This window comes from Ranitomeya imitator, chromosome 4 (genome assembly GCF_032444005.1).
Source record: "Ranitomeya imitator isolate aRanImi1 chromosome 4, aRanImi1.pri, whole genome shotgun sequence".
Lineage (NCBI taxonomy): Eukaryota > Metazoa > Chordata > Amphibia > Anura > Dendrobatidae > Ranitomeya > Ranitomeya imitator.
This window is the reverse complement of record NC_091285.1, coordinates 601,224,613-601,241,122: the sequence shown is the minus strand read 5'-3', so window position 1 is coordinate 601,241,122 and position 16,510 is coordinate 601,224,613. Positions and strand designations below refer to the sequence as shown.

At 44.1% G+C, this 16,510-nt stretch overlaps 1 protein-coding gene across 2 annotated transcripts in view; it reads left to right on the top strand.

Annotated features, from left to right (window-relative positions):
• LOC138676860 (tetraspanin-15-like) overlaps positions 1–16,510 on the top strand; it is a 284,359-nt gene that overhangs the window by 99,148 nt on the left and 168,701 nt on the right. The gene's annotated exons all lie outside the window — the stretch shown is intronic.

The window sequence follows — 16,510 nt, the reverse complement described above, 5'->3', positions numbered from 1 at the left end:
GATACAGAATGTCATGGCAGTTTGCGGTCAGGGAGGGGGATAACTGGCGATAAAGCGCACGCGCCAGTTGGACTGCACTAGCAGGCAATGTCTGTGCCTGCGTGAATGACGGGGCCACATTAGTACTATATAAGAAAGAGAGAGGCACTAGTAGCTAGAGATGAAAGTAGAATCACCTTGTCCATATAAGGACAATGTTGGTAGTGTAAAAATGGTAACAATATACAGCACAATCGGCGGTCCGTATAAATATGAGGATGTTGGTAGTGTATATAAGGTAACTATACGTATATAGCACAATCGGCGGTCAGTACAATGGGAATGGTACAATAGACAATTGAACAAATGAATAACAAAATGAATAAATAAATAAGTAAGCAATTGAAAAAATAATAATAATCGGCATTTGTAGGAGTCCAAACAAAAGAAAAACATGGGAGGTAAAGAAAGCGAATGAAAACAAGAGAAAAAGGAAACAAAAGGGGGAAAAAAGGGGAGAAGCAAAGAACATAAAACAAAAAAAGGGGGAAGGGGGGGAGGGCAAAAAGAAGAGGGATGCAGGTTGGTCTTACCGCCCCAGAAGAAGGATGAAGAGACTGAGACAAACGACTTTTTTCAAATGATTTTTCAATGGGTCTAGGGAAAGAAATATATCAAATTAGCCAATCTATTTCTCGATTTAACCCTCTGGGGTGTAGGGTATCTAAGGTGTAGATCCAATACGTTTCCCTTAGTTTTAATAAGCGGATGTGGTTTCCACCTCTTTTTGGTCTTGGCACTTTTTCAATAATCTGGTACCTTAATTGAGATACATTGTGTTTTGCCTCTTTAAAATGTGCTGGTAGGGGTAGCCATGTCTTACCACATCGGATAGTGAACTTATGTCCAGAAATACGGTCACGTATGGCCTGGGTGGTCTCTCCCACGTATAGCAATCCACATGGGCATTTTATGATGTATACAACAAAGTTTGTTTCACATGTGAAGAAATCCTTAATAGGGTATGATTTGCCTGTTCGGGGGTGTACGACTTCATTGCCTTTAATGATGTTTGAGCAACTCATACAGTTTAGGTATGGAAAAGTGCCAGTTCTGCGAAGTCCTGTGAGGGTACGTGTGGATGTTTTGTTGTTATGTCCTACGTCAGCTCTGACCACTCTATCTTTGATGTTTTGAGGTCTTCTGAGACACATTAAAGGTGGATTTCTGAATACGGTGATATTGGGGTATGCTTTCGTAAGGAGAGGCCAGTGTTTCTGAATCAGATTGTGGACTTTGTTCATGGATGGGTGATGGTCATGAACAAAAGGTAACCTGGGTGGTTTCGTAGTGGGAGTATTGATTTCCGTATCTTCAAGGGCCCTGTACATTTCCGTGGCTAGTAGTGTGGATGGATAATTCCTAGACTTTAATTTATCTGACATTTCCTGCAATCTGGATTTTCTAGTGGCACTATCGGATACAATTCTCGTAACCCTTTTGAATTGCGACCGTGGAAGACTGTCCCCTGTGGATTTGGGATGGCAACTGTCATAACGAAGAAGATTATTACAGTCAGTGGGCTTGGTGTAAATGTCGGTGGTCAATTTGCCCTGGGAGTCCTTCTGAACCCGTGTCTAGAAAAGTAATAGTCTCTGAGTCATGAGAGAGTGTGAATTTGAGTTCCTCCCTGACGCTGTTGAGGGTATTGAAGAAAGTGGATAGGCTATTGAGGTCTCCAAGACAGATACAAAAAATGTCATCAATATAGCGGAGCCATGTGATGGCATGTTGCTGGAATGATGGATTGGAGTAGATGTGGTCGCGTTCGAATCTGTCCATGTATAAATTGGCGTAGGCGGGGGCAACATTTGAGCCCATGGCGGTCCCGCACGTCTGGACAAAAAAATCGTCCTCAAAACGGAAGAAATTTTCCCTCAGTACTATGTGGCACTGTGACTGACAGAACTTGTTCAGTAAACGTGACTGAACTACGTGGCACTGTGACTGACAGAACTTGTTCAGTAAATGTGACTGAACTACGTGGCACTGTGACTGACAGTACTTGTTCAGTAAACGTGACTGAACTACGTGGCACTGTGACTGACAGAACTTGTTCAGTAAACATTACTGAACTGCGTGGCGCTGTGACTGACAGAACTTGTTCAGTAAACGTGACTGAACTACGTGGCACTGTGACTGACAGAACTTGTTCAGTAAACGTGACTGAACTACGTGGCACTGTGACTGACAGAACTTGTTCAGTAAACGTGACTGAACTACGTGGCACTGTGACTGACAGAACTTGTTCAGTAAACATTACTGAACTGCGTGGCGCTGTGACTGACAGAACCTGTTCAGTAAACGTGACTGAACTACGTGGCACTGTGACTGACAGAACGTGTTCAGTAAACATTACTGAACTGCGTGGCGCTGTGACTGACAGAACTTGTTCAGTAAACGTGACTGAACTACGTGGTACTGTGACTGACAGAACTTGTTCAGTAAACGTGACTGAACTGTGTGGCACTGTGACTGACAGAACTTGTTCAGTAAACGTGACTGAACTACGTGGTACTGTGACTGACAGATCTTGTTCAGTAAACATGAGTGAACTATGTGACGACCAATCAGCGACGCAGGATTTCTGTTACAGACAGACAGATTTAGACGACTATATAGTAGATAAGCTGGAAATTGTATGAATGCTGTAATATAAGGTACAGAGCAAGGACAATGCAGCCACGTAGTCTCTGATGACACAGGAGGAGGATTTCAAAGTTCCTAAAATGCATTGTAAGGAAATGTATGATTATGGCATTAAAGGAAAATTGGGGGGCAGCATTAATCATTCATCATTGCACTGTGGCAGAGTGGTTTGCACTGCAGCCTTGCTGGGGTCCTGGGTTCAAATCCGACCAAGAACAACATCTGTCAGGAGTTTATATCTTCTCCCCGTGTTTACGTGGATTTCCTCTGGTTCTCCGATTTCCTCCGACACTCCAACGACATACTGATGGAGAATTAACATTGAGCCCCAATGGGGACAGTGATGATTATGCCTGTAAAACGCTGCGGAATAAGATAGCGCTATATAAGTGAAGCATAATGGATAAATAATTGCACAGGTGTTACCGGGCACTCCTGTGTGAATGAGCCCTATCTTTGCGTTGGTTGTTCAGAATTTCATATGGGAAGTAGATTTTAACTTTTCCGACGCTTTTCAAAAGGCAACTGTTTTGGTGACAGTCTTTGCTTTTGTTAAAAATCCTCAAATTCTCAATTTGTCCCTGGATTGGGACAGCAAAATAAATTGGTTTTAAGACCTTCACCATACTTGTCTGTCTGCACATCAATCCCCTCTATCCATATTTTAAGGGGCCATTTCAACAGTGTTTTCTCTAGAAATGAAACACTTTGAAAAGTTGCTCATTTTTTGCCCAACAAGGATTTTATGACGTTTGGAAATTTCATGACCGATTCGGCCAGCACTGTCAAAATAGAGCGAGCTGTGGAGAAGGCTGGATGGGATATGGCTATGCCCTCCTCTCGGCAAATTTATTAAGACCGACTGCATTTGTTACACCAGAGATGCTACTCCAGTCTTTCACTGTAGCATTTCTGGCAAGGCATCAGCGCCACAGCGAAAATGCACTGATTTCTCTAAGAGGCATTCGTCTTCTAATGAATTATATGCATTCTACTCCAGCAAGCCCTCCGTTAAGACTCGTGTGCACACCGCCAGTTTTGGCTCCAATGTGTGTTACACATGTTTTATAACCGTGAAATTCCATCTCCAAGGAAATTGGAATCCAAAATAAGCCAGTCTGGAATGTTCAAGGCTTAAACAGAAAAGAAAAAATCCTCGAGGTCATATGGTATTAGTATGATAAGAAAAAATAGGGCCCGCATATCTTTAGTATTAAATTAAATTGCAGGTGCACAAATCAGCTATGTGGCTAATACACTAACATACACATACACGATGCGTCAGCACACTACAACTAATGAGTACATGAACAGCGTTGCTGTAAATGTATCAAACGTAAAGGTATTTAGTATTTTATCAAAGCGCGCAAAAGCCATCCAGCCACGTCTAGGTGACATAATATTATGGACGGTCCCTAAAGGTGTGTGCGGGTCCGATTATTTCTTTTTTCTGGGCTCAGCACTAGAGATGAGCGAATTTGTTCGGATCCCTGCTTATTCAGCAAGCTATAGCCTGTGTGTTGGGCTCTCCATGCATGTGTTGTGACTGTCACACAGCCGCGGCACATGCAGCTGCGGAGCCGATCAGCTGAACAACCAGCATGCTCCATGTATCCAGGTTTCTTCTGCAGCTTATTCAGTAAGTGCTATAGCTTGCCAAATAAGCAGGGACCCGCACAAATTCTCTCATCTACTCAGCACCCTTCTTTCCTGCACAAGCTTTTAATTGTTAGCTACTCCTGGTTTTCTTTCACTCCCCATTCAGATGAGACCTGGTTTGACACATGGGGAGGTAGGACAGTAGTGTTTAAGAATGATCCATATTAAAGGTCACCTTGACCAGGAAAGATCTTTGACCAAATCATTAAACAACATGTATGTAAGTACCTGGATAAGAATGAAGTTATTAAACAGAGTCAGAATGGGTTTGTAACTAATAAGTCATGACAGACTAACTTAATTTCCTTCTATGACAGAATCACTGACTGGGTGGATCAGGGAAATGCTGTAGATATAGCATATCTTGACTTCAGCAAAGCATTTGACAAAGTATCTCACACAATCCTTATTGAAGAAATGACTAAGTATGGAATGGATAAGGCAACTGTTAGGTAGATTCATAACTGGCTTAGTGATCGGACCCAAAGAGTGGTCGTAAATGGCTGCACATCCAGTTGGAAGAATGTCTCAAGTGGGGTACCACAGGGTTCTGTCCTGGGCCCAGTACTGTTCAACATCTTTATCAATGATTTAGATGAAGGAATTGAGGGTAAACTGATTACATTTGCTGATGACCCAAAGCTAGGAGGGATAGCTAATACTAGAGAAGTGAGAGGATTAAAAAAGATATAAATAAACTGGAGCAGTGGGCAGCAACTAACAGAATTATTTTTAACAGGAAAAAATGTAAAGTACTACACCTGGGCAATAAAAATGAAAAAAAGCCATATACAGAATGGGAGGAATACAGCTAAGCAACAGCACATGTGAAAAAGACTTGGGTATACTAATAGATCACAGACTGGACATGAGTCAACAGTGTGATGCAGCAGCAGAAAAGGCAAATGCAATTCTGGGATGTATTGAGAGAAGCATGCAGTCTAGATCACGTGAAGTCATTATTGCCCTCTACTCCTCTTTGGTCAGACCTCATCTGGAATACTGTGTCCAGTTTCTGGGCACTACATTTAAAAAAAGACATCAACAAACTGGAGCAAGTTCAGAGAAGAGCGACCAGAATAGTGACTGGTCTTAAAACCATGTCCTATGAGGAACGTTTACAGGATTTAGGAATGTTTAGCTTGCAAAAAAGACTGAGAGGAAACTTAATAGCTGTCTACAAATATCTCAAGGGCTGTCACATTGTAGGAGGATCATCTTTATTTTCATTTGCACAAGGAAAGACTAGATGCAATGGGATGAAACCGAAGGGGAGGAGACACAGATTAGATATTAGAAAAAACGTTTTGACAGTTAGGGTGATCAATGAGCTGAACAGGCTGCCACTAGAGGTGGTGAGTTCTCCTTCAATGGAAGTCTTCAAACAGGCTGGATAAAAATCTGTCTGGGATGATTTAATGAATCCTTCTTTGAGCAGGGGGTTGGACCAAATGACCCAGATGGTCCCTTCCAACTCTAACTTTCTTTGATTCTATGACATGGTTGGATAGCTTTTGTACTCTTTTATCAAAAAATGCTAATAAAGTACCTTCATGTTTTTAATGTTGACAGCAATATTGGAGTTCATTATTTCGTTAATCGCTGTGTGCTGATGCATCGTGTATGAATATGGGCACAAATGTGTGACTTTTTTAGGAAAGAAGTGTAAAGCCCTCAATTAATCGCCCCTTTAGGTGATAGCAGTTTGTTTGGATTGGAAGTAGGGCCCCCATATGTCCATTTAGTGCAGTGGAAATACTTATATTGTTAGTTCTATACCCTTGCAGGCAGGGTCAGACTGGCCCACCTGAGAAATGGAGGATTCTCCAGTGAGCCAAGGCACTGACATCTGCTGACATACAGGGTTGGCAGCTGCCTAGGGCCCCCACTGCCCAGGGGCCCCTAGCTAGTGGTGTGTCGCTAATACGCACACCATGCAAATTCTATGGGGCCCGTGAATCAGGAGGGCCCGCCTGGTGCCGATTGCTGCGGCTAACGCCTGTGCCCGCTGCTAAAGAGAAATTAATATTCACTGATCCACACGTCCATGGGCGTGGAAAGCAGTAAATATTCATTTTACTTTAATAGCGGGCAGTATTAGCCACTGCTGCCGGTTCCTGCAGCAGCTACCCACTATCAAGGCCCACGTTAGGGGCAGGCAGACTAGGGCGCCTGCTCCCTCAGAGGCCCCAGCCAGTGGCATGTCGCTAATAGTGGCACACTACCCAGCCACTATGGGGCCCATGAGTTAGGGGGTTCTGTCTGGCACCAGCGCGCACCGCATTCAACTGTATCAGCATCATAGATGCCGATAAAGTTGCAAGCAATAATTTAGGAGAGAGCATTAGATGACACTCCCTCCCCCATCATTCCACTCTGCCTCTTGACACAGCGGGTGCACGATGACGTCACTTCATCACGGGCAGACGGCAGTGCATCTGCTGAGAGCAGAGCAAGGTTCAGCGGGGGAGCGAGGAGGAGAGGTGAGTATTATGTTTTGTGGTTTTTTTATGTATATAAGTGAGTGGGTACTTGTGGCCATAATACTATTGGACTGGATTATATTCTTTGGAGGGGGCTACATTATATTCTATGGGGGGCTGCATTATACTATACTAGATTGTGGCCCGATTCTAATGCATCGGGTATTCTAGAATATGCATGTCTCCGTAGTATATGGACAATGATGATTCCAGAATTCGCGGCAGATTGTGCCCGTCGCTGATTGGTCGAGGCAACCTTCATGACATCATCGTCGCCATGGCAACCATTATGACATCATCATCACTGTGCCCGTCGCTGATTGGTCGAGGCCTGGCGGCCTCGACCAATCAGACGCGGGATGTCTACGTCCTTTATGACATCATCGTCGCTGTGCCCGTCGCTGATTGGTCGAGGCCTGGCGGCCTCGACCAATCAGAGTCGCGGGATTTCTACGTCGATGCTGTGCCGGTCTCTGATTGGTCGAGGCCTGGCGGCCTCGACCAATCAGAGAGCCGGGATTTCCAGGACAGACAGACAGACAGAAAGACAGACAGACAGACAGACGCAAAAACCCTTAGGCAATTATATATATAGATGAGGGGGCTACTTGATACTATAAGAGAAGGGATGCATTTTACCCTTTGAGGGAACTACATTATATTCTATGGGGGGCTGCATTATATTCTATGGGGGGCTGCATTATACCCCATGGGGGGCTGCATTATACCCTATGAGGGGGTTGCATTATACTCTACGGGGGGTGCATTATATTCTATGGGGGGTGCATTATATTCTATGGGGGACTGCATTATACCCTATGAGGAGCAAACCTTAAAGTCTAGAGGGAGCTGCATTATACTATATGGGGGGCTGCATTATACTCTGAGTGGACTGCATTATATTCTAAGGGGGGCTGCATTATACGCTATAAGGGAGTTGCATTATACCCTATGAGAGGTCTGCATTAAACTATGAGGGGGGCTACGTTATGTTCTATGAAGGGTCTACATTATATTCTACTAGATGGTAGCCCGATTCTAACGCATCGGGTATTCTAGAATATGTATGTTGTTTATTTATGAAGATTTTAGAATAATACACTGAATACACAGGATTCAGCCGGCCGCGTGGCCACGTAGTATATAGCACAGCCACGTGGTACATAGCACAGCCATGTAGTATATAGCACAGCCCACGGAGTATATAGCACAGCCCACGGAGTATATAGCACAGCCACGTAGTATATTACACAGCCCACAGAGTATATAGCACAGCCAAGTAGTATATAGCACAGTTCACGGAGTATATAGCACAGTTCACGGAGTATATAGCACAGTCCACGGAGTATATAGCACAGTCCACGGAGTATATAGCACAGCCACGTAGTATATAGCACAGCCCACGGAGTGTATAACAGCCCACGCAGTGTATAACACAGCCCACGTAGTGTATAACACAGGCAATGTAGTATATTGCACAGGCCACGTAGTATATTGCACAGGCCACGTAGTATATTGCACAGCCCACGTAGTATATTGCACAGCCCACGTAGTGTATAACACATCCCACGTAGTATATTGCACAGCCCACGTAGTGTATAACACAGCCCACGTAGTATATTGCACAGCCCACGTAGTATATTGCACAGCCCACATAGTATATAGCAATGTGGGCACCATATCCCTGTTTAAAAAAAAAAAGAATTAAAATAAAAAATAGTTATATATTCACCTTCCGTTGGCCCCCGGATCCAGGCGAATCGTTTACCGATGCTCCTCGCGCTCTCCGGTCCCAAGAGTGCATTGCGGTCGCTACCGCTACGTCAGCATCTCACGAGATCACAATGCATGGAGCCGTCACCGGCGCATCGCGAGGAGTGGTAAAGGCCTGTTCTGGATCCGAGGGGCCGATGTACGGTGAGTTTATAACTATTTTATCAATAGTAAAAAGTTGGTCACACAGGGTTAATAGCAGCGTTAACGGAGTGCGTTACACCGCGGCATAACGCGGTCCGTTAACGCTGCCATTAACACTGTGTGAGTGCTGACTGGAGGGGAGTATGGAGCGGGCACTGACTGTGGGGAGTAAGGAGCGGCCATTTTGCCGCCGGACTGTGCCCGTCGCTGATTGGTCGTGGCTATTTTGCCGCGAACAATCAGCGACTTGGGATTTCCATTACAGACAGACAGACACAGAAAGACGGAAGTGACCCTTAGACAATTATATAGTAGACTAGATTGTGGCCCGATTCTAATGCATCGGGTATTCTAGAATATGCATGTCTCCGTAGTATATGGACAATGATGATTCCAGAATTCGCGGCAGATTGTGCCCGTCGCTGATTGGTCGAGGCAACCTTCATGACATCATCGTCGCCATGGCAACCATTATGACATCATCATCACTGTGCCCGTCGCTGATTGGTCGAGGCCTGGCGGCCTCGACCAATCAGACGCGGGATGTCTACGTCCTTTATGACATCATCGTCGCTGTGCCCGTCGCTGATTGGTCGAGGCCTGGCGGCCTCGACCAATCAGAGTCGCGGGATTTCTACGTCGATGCTGTGCCGGTCTCTGATTGGTCGAGGCCTGGCGGCCTCGACCAATCAGAGAGCCGGGATTTCCAGGACAGACAGACAGACAGAAAGACAGACAGACAGACAGACGCAAAAACCCTTAGGCAATTATATATATAGATGAGGGGGACTACATTATATTCTATGAGGGGGCTACTCCAACACCTACTATATCATTAAGATGTGTACTACTTTATATTATATCATGATATTATCATGTTTTACCGCACAATTGATGGTCTTGTATTCATTTCTATGTAGCCACATAGTGGGGCCCAAGAATGATTTTCTCTGATGGGCCCAAGGTGCTCCATTCCAACGCTAGTTGCAGGGGTGCAGATGTTGTGGCTTCAATATGGATCATGAAATACAACCAACTGGTTTCAGGCTGGAGGCAGGATTGTCAGGAGGCAATATTACATTGGCCAAAGGCTAGATTACTGTAACAAGGGGAAGTTGTCATTCTAGATTCATACAAGCTTTCATACAAGATTTTAGCTTTTTTGTGTAGTGGGTTTCCTCTAGATTCTCCATTTTCTCCTCACTGTTAAGACATAGTGATAGGAAATTTAGATTGTGAACCCCAATGGGGACAGTGATGATAATGTCTGTAAAGCGCTGTGGAATATGACTGCGATACATAAGTACCGTATATACTCGAGTATAAGCCGACCCGAGTATAAGCCGAGACACCTAATTTTGCCACGGAAAACTGGATAAGTTTATTGACTCGAGTATACGCCTGGTATGTATTGTCCCCTAATCCCTGTCCTGCTATGTGTGGCTCCCCCTGTCCTGTTGTGCTTTGTGTGGCTCTCCCCGTCCTGTCCTGCTCTGTGTTGCTCCCCCTGTTGTATGCATGTATCACCCGGTTCCCTCCTTGTATGCATGGCTCCCCCTTTCCCATCTTGTATGCATGGCTCAGCTCCCCCATCCCATCCTTGTATGCATGGCTTGGCTCCCCCCGTCCCATCCTTGTATGCATGGCTGGGCTACCAAGTCTCATCCTTGTATGCATGGCTCGGCTTTTCTCCCCCCATCATAGTCACCCTCCTCGCGCCGTCGCTACACATCCCTGCATCTCCGTGATCCCAATGGCAGCTCTTCCTGTGCTGAGCGGTCACGTGGTACCGCTCATTAAGGTAATGAATATGCGCTCCTTGCCTATGGGAGTGGAGACGCGTGCATATTCATTACCTTAATGAGCGGTACCACATGACCGCTCAGCACAGGAAGCGTTGCTGCATCAGGACTACAGAGATGCAGGAACGTTCAGCGACAGCGCGAGGAGGGCGAGTATGATGTCACAGCCCCCAGCTCCTGCCGCCGTTCCCCTCCCCTGACGGTTTTCTGGACCATGACTCGTGTATAAGCCGAGGGGGGTGTTTTCAGCACAAAAAAATGTGCTGAAAATCTCAGCTTATACATGAGTATATACGGTAAGTATAATAAATAAACTGAACATGTTCTATAAATACCAGATAAAATATTGGAGGTGATGCATTGTCTTTATTTTTTTTTTTTTATATATAGCGCTAACATATTCCGCAGCGCTTTACAGTTTGCACACATTACCATCACTGTCCCTGATGGGGCTCACAATCTAACTTCCCTATCAGTATGTCTTTGGAATGTGGGAGGAAACCCTGTGCACCCGGAGGAAACCCACGTAAACACGGGGAGAACATACAAACTCTTTGCAGATGTTGTCCTTGGTGGGGTTTGAACCCAGGACTCCAGCACTGCAAGGCTGCAGTATTGTGTATGTGTTATGCATCAGTTTTCTGACACTAATGGTGCCTGATATATTTACTGGGGGCGCATCAAGTGACCTTTATTCCCTCCATCGCTATACTGTTGTATAGAGCATACCTCTGATGTATGGATAATGTGATGCAAAGTGAACATGAACCCGCTTGTGCTAGATTCCCTGTCAGCGGTCAGCAGGGTGCGCGCTAAGCTTGGATTTATCGTTTTGCTATTTTTACAAAAGATTTGAGGGGTAAATGGCCATTCTGGTAACAGAGGGTATTAATCACAAATCTATCTTTCCTAGCGTCACGATGGCGGGCGTTGTGCTGGGAGAGTCTCTAAGCCCGGTTTTTGAGGAGGTAATTTTACACTGTGTTTCTTGGTATCCGGCTACGGAGGGCTGTTGTGTCAGATACACATCAGGGAGATATGTTACAGGTGACACAAAGAGTTACACTACTGAGCAGGGAGGTGGGTACTAAAGGTACCTTCACATATAACGATATCGTTAACGATATCGTTGCAACGTCACGCTTTTTGTGACGTAGCAACGATCCCACTAACGATCTCGTTATGTGTGACAGCGACCAACGATCAGGCCCCTGCTGGGAGATCGTTGGTCGTGGGGAATGATCAGGACCTTTTTTTGGTCGCTGATCACCCGCTGTCATCGCTGGATAGGCGTGTGTGACGCCGATCCAGCGATGTGTTCACTTGTAACCAGGGTAAATATTGGGTTACTAAGTGCAGGGCCGCACTTAGTAACCCGATATTTACCCTGGTTACCATTGTAAAAGTTAAAAAAAAAAAACACTACATACTCACATTCCGATTTCTGTCACGTCCCCCGCCGTCAGCTTCCCTGCACTGACTGTCAGCGCCGGCCGTAAAGCAGAGCACAGCGGTGACGTCCCTCGTTCCAGCGTCGGCGCCGCTCCGTCTTCCGCATCCTCTGCAGTGACTGTTCAGGTCATAGGGCGCGATGACGTATTAGTGTGCGTGACATCCTCTGCCTGAACAGTCAGTGCGGAGAGACGGGACGCTGAGGAGCAGCGACAAGAGGTGAGTATGTCATTTTTTTTATTGCAGCAGCAGCATGATATGCGGCACATTGTTATATGGAGCGCCTATGGGGCCATACTGAACTTTATGGAGCATTATATGTGGCATATTTGTATATGGAGCATCTATGGGGCCATAATGAACTGTATGGAGCATTATATGTGGCACATTGTTATATGGAGCGTTTATGGACCAATACTGCACTGTATGGAGCATTTTATATGGCACATTTGTATATGGAGCATCTATGGGCCATAATGAACTGTATGGAGCATTATATGGGGCATATTTGCATATGGAGCATTAATGGGGCGTATTTTGTATGGAGCATCTTATGGGGCCCATCATGAACTGTATTGAGTATTATATGGGGCTCCAGATTCAATATGGATATTCAAAAACACTTAACCTACTGGTGTCTCAATTAATTTTACTTTTATTGGTATCTATTTGTATTTTTGACACTTACTGGTAGCTGCTGCATTTTCCACCCTAGGCTTATACTCGAGTCATTAAGTTTTCCCAGTTTTTTGTGGCAAAATTTAGGGGGTCGGCTTATACTCGAGTATATATGGTACTCACTTACACGGGTTTAGGTGTTAAAAAGTTTCATAGGTGTGCTTCTTAATGCCATGTCCAGTTATGGCAGATCTGATGCAGATTCCACACCGCAGATCTTTAGCAATTTATAATAAAAGTAGTATATTGCTTTACTAGATGTAGTAGGAATGTATGCACAAGCATCAGTACATATATCCTAGCTCCAACATGCTCATCCATGTAATGTCTGAAGCAAATTCATAGAAAAAAATGTGCATAGGGCATGCAAATTTGTGACAAAATTTACTATGGAAATTACTGTTAACGTTTTCTAGCAACATATGACAGCAAACTATGCCTGATTCTCAGTAGACTCGTGTCAGTGAAAAGTCCGGCAAGTCACTATGCAAGATGCTTAAGATTTGTCCATGGTCTCCTGACCTTCTGACTGCGAATAACATCTTACACAAGATAATGAGAACATTTTGCCATAAAAAGAGGCTCCTGTGTAAAATACAAACTCGCCGGAAAATTATTACATTTTACCAAAAGAATATTATAGACAGTTACCCGAGCTTGACAAGGTGATTGCTTTTCTTGAAGCTCTGCTCTCAGGATCCACTTTTGGTGCCAAATGGGGCACTTGCCAAATAATAGGCACACATGTTTATTAACTGTGTGAATCCTCATCTAGAGGACTTCTTAGACTTCTTAGTATTAATAGACCCCCGTGTAAATTAAGTTGGCCTTACACTTTAGTTGTAGGTAGCTCAGGTTCAGGTGAAAGTCATCTAATGTTAAAGGTGTTGTTCTAAGTGTATAAGATATCCCCTATTGATAGGATAGGAAATAACTTATTGGTCTATGGGGGTCTTTCTGTTGGCATATTCAGAGATCGGGATCTGCTCTATCCATTCTCTATGGGGCTGCCAGAAAACACTGAGCTTCATACAGACAAGGATCCGCAGAGCCCTACTTTCAGGATCCGTGGCCGCTCCAGCACTTAGACCTCCAGATTTCAATATGTTATTCCATATCTTATCAATAAAGAATAACCTACCGTATATACTTGGTACAACCCCTTTAGGGGCATGTTTACACATTGCGTTATTGCTGCTTGCTTTTACTGTAAAAAAAAAAAAAAATTAAAAAAAATACTGCACCACCAAATGGAGTGAGATTTGTGAAATTTCATGCACATGTTCCTTATTTTTTCCTTGTAGATTTGAAGCATTTTAAAAATGACAATTCTTTCAGTGTTTCACAACAATTTTCACCCATGGGAAAATGGGGAAAAAATGCATCAAAAACACACAGTTTTCTTTCCAACACTCCAGTATTTGCAGTAGATATTTCATCTGCAAATACTGCCATATGCACATGCCCTAACAATGATTTGCTCATCTCAATGTTATCCAACACTGCCTATAAGGCCGGGGTCGCACTTGTGAGTGCAATGCGAGAAACTCGTGCATCAATACCCGACACTGCCGCCGGCACTCGGGACCGGAGCGTGCGACTACATGTATTTCTATGTAGCTGAACGCTCCGGTCCTGAGTGCTGGCGGCAGTGCCGGGTATTGAGTTTCTCACATTGCACTCCCAAGTGTGACCCCAGCCTACCAGGAATACTCATTTAAAGAGTAAATTAAACGTAGGTTCTGAGACCCCTATCGACCACTGAAAAGACTTCTGAGAAGTGAGCAGCTCATGAGACAGGAGAGCGCAGCTCCTCACTAATTGCGTACATAGTGGAGTATGGGTTCAGTATAAAGTTATGGGCTTTCTATTGAATTCGTACTCAGTCCTGTGCACTCACTCAGGCAGGAGCAGCGTGCCCCTGCCTCCCGAGCTGCTGACTTGTCAGAAATCTTTTGAGTTGTCCATCGGGGTCTTAGAACACAGGACTGCAGCAATCAGAATGAAATTGAAGGACTTAAAAATAAGACAAAAGTTTGGTTACTCCTTAAGTGTGGTTTCGGGGTAAGGATATAAGTACGGTAGCTTGGTTGTTTCCTTCAAGTAGAAACTATTAGGGAATTACCTAGTTGTTTCTAATACATGGAAAGTCCCAATTGGAGTTCACCATGTAAAGACATAATAACAAAATACCGGTATGTGTAACTATAGAAGATTGGGCCTGTAGTTTAGCAAGACGAGCTCAGCCCTGAGCGTGTTAACGATTTGCATTCATATCCATCTCCCTAATTGCGAATGAGCATAAAAGAAGTAAAAATAATTTTTCTTTGTTTGCGATGGTGATGAATGGTTTTCTGGAAAAGGTATTAAAGTTACTGGATATGTAAATTTGATTTATTTGTTCAGCGAGGAAGTCACATTAATTACAGCTCATATCATTAATTAAATATCGCCCATTGTGATATGGTTACCTATAACTAATTTGTTTTCGTGGTTGGTTGCAGATGTGATAAGATTTCTATGTCGTCCTTTTTTGCTTTATTTCACCAAGCGCTGTTCATATTTGTTTGGGGTCTGTCAAGAACTTTTTTGGTATTAGAGGGGTTTTTTGGGCTCTAGACAAATTTTTGTTCCCACTCTGTTACTGCATGTTGCCAAATCATGATAGTGTGCAATGGGCACACTGCTACGATTCCCATACCGAGTGGATGGTCACATGACTTGGCAATCTACAATTGCATACAGTGACTGCTGAAATTTGTCTAGAGACAAAAAAATCCTGTTAATTAAAAAAAAAAACACTGCTGTCAATAGCACACAAATTCTGTAATCACTTTAGATTGTTTTTCTATTACTGTGTAACCAATCAACAAAAAACTGATCATCTAAAATGACAAAGATCTGATGCTGATTTCCAGGAGGATCGTCAGCGCTGTTGGTGGAAAGCTCTTTCCTTGTCCAACAAGGAGCGCCATTGTTCCCTAATGAATGCGACCCTAGACCTTGGCACATGCCCATCTTACATGGGACAATCTGATGATCATGATATCTGTGAATAAGCGAATCTATCAGCCGAAGAACAAGTGTTTTGTCACCTGATTATCAACATTTTTATTCAGACAAATTAACTGGAGCGAGCATTCTTCTGAAGTTGAACGCTGATCGCCAATTATCGGCCTGTGGAAATGGGTCTTTAGGGAGAAATAGATCAATGTGGCAATTATTTTATGAGATGCGCCTTTTACTGAATTTAGCCAATCTTACTGCAACAGGCTTCTGTTTAAAAATTGGCTTCTGAAACACGTCTTGAATTACCCCTAAGTGAGATTTGCCATTCTGTTTGTCCGACAGTATGGACACTGGGATGACTCTGATACACTATTAGTATTATACTTTGCTGATATAGCGCCATCGTATTCCGCAGCGTTTCACAGACAGTATCATCGCTGTCCCCATTGGGGACTACAATTTACATACCAGTATGTCTTTGGAATATGGGAAGAAACCAAAAAACCCAGATGAAACCCAGGCCAACTCGGGGAGAACATATAAATTCATTGCAGATGTTGACCTTGGTGGGATTTGAATTCAGAATCCCAGTGCTCCAAAGCAACAATGCTAACCACTGAGCCACTGTGCTGCGAGAACTTCGGTGAAGACAACATATATTTTACTGTAGAGTAGTGATGAGCGAATATACTCATTGCTCGGGTTTTCCAGAGCACGCTCTGGTGATCTGCGAGTATTTTGTAGTGCTCAGACATTTAGTTTTCCTTGCCTCAGATGTATGATTTACAGCTGCTAGCCAGGCTGAGTACATGTGGGGGTTGC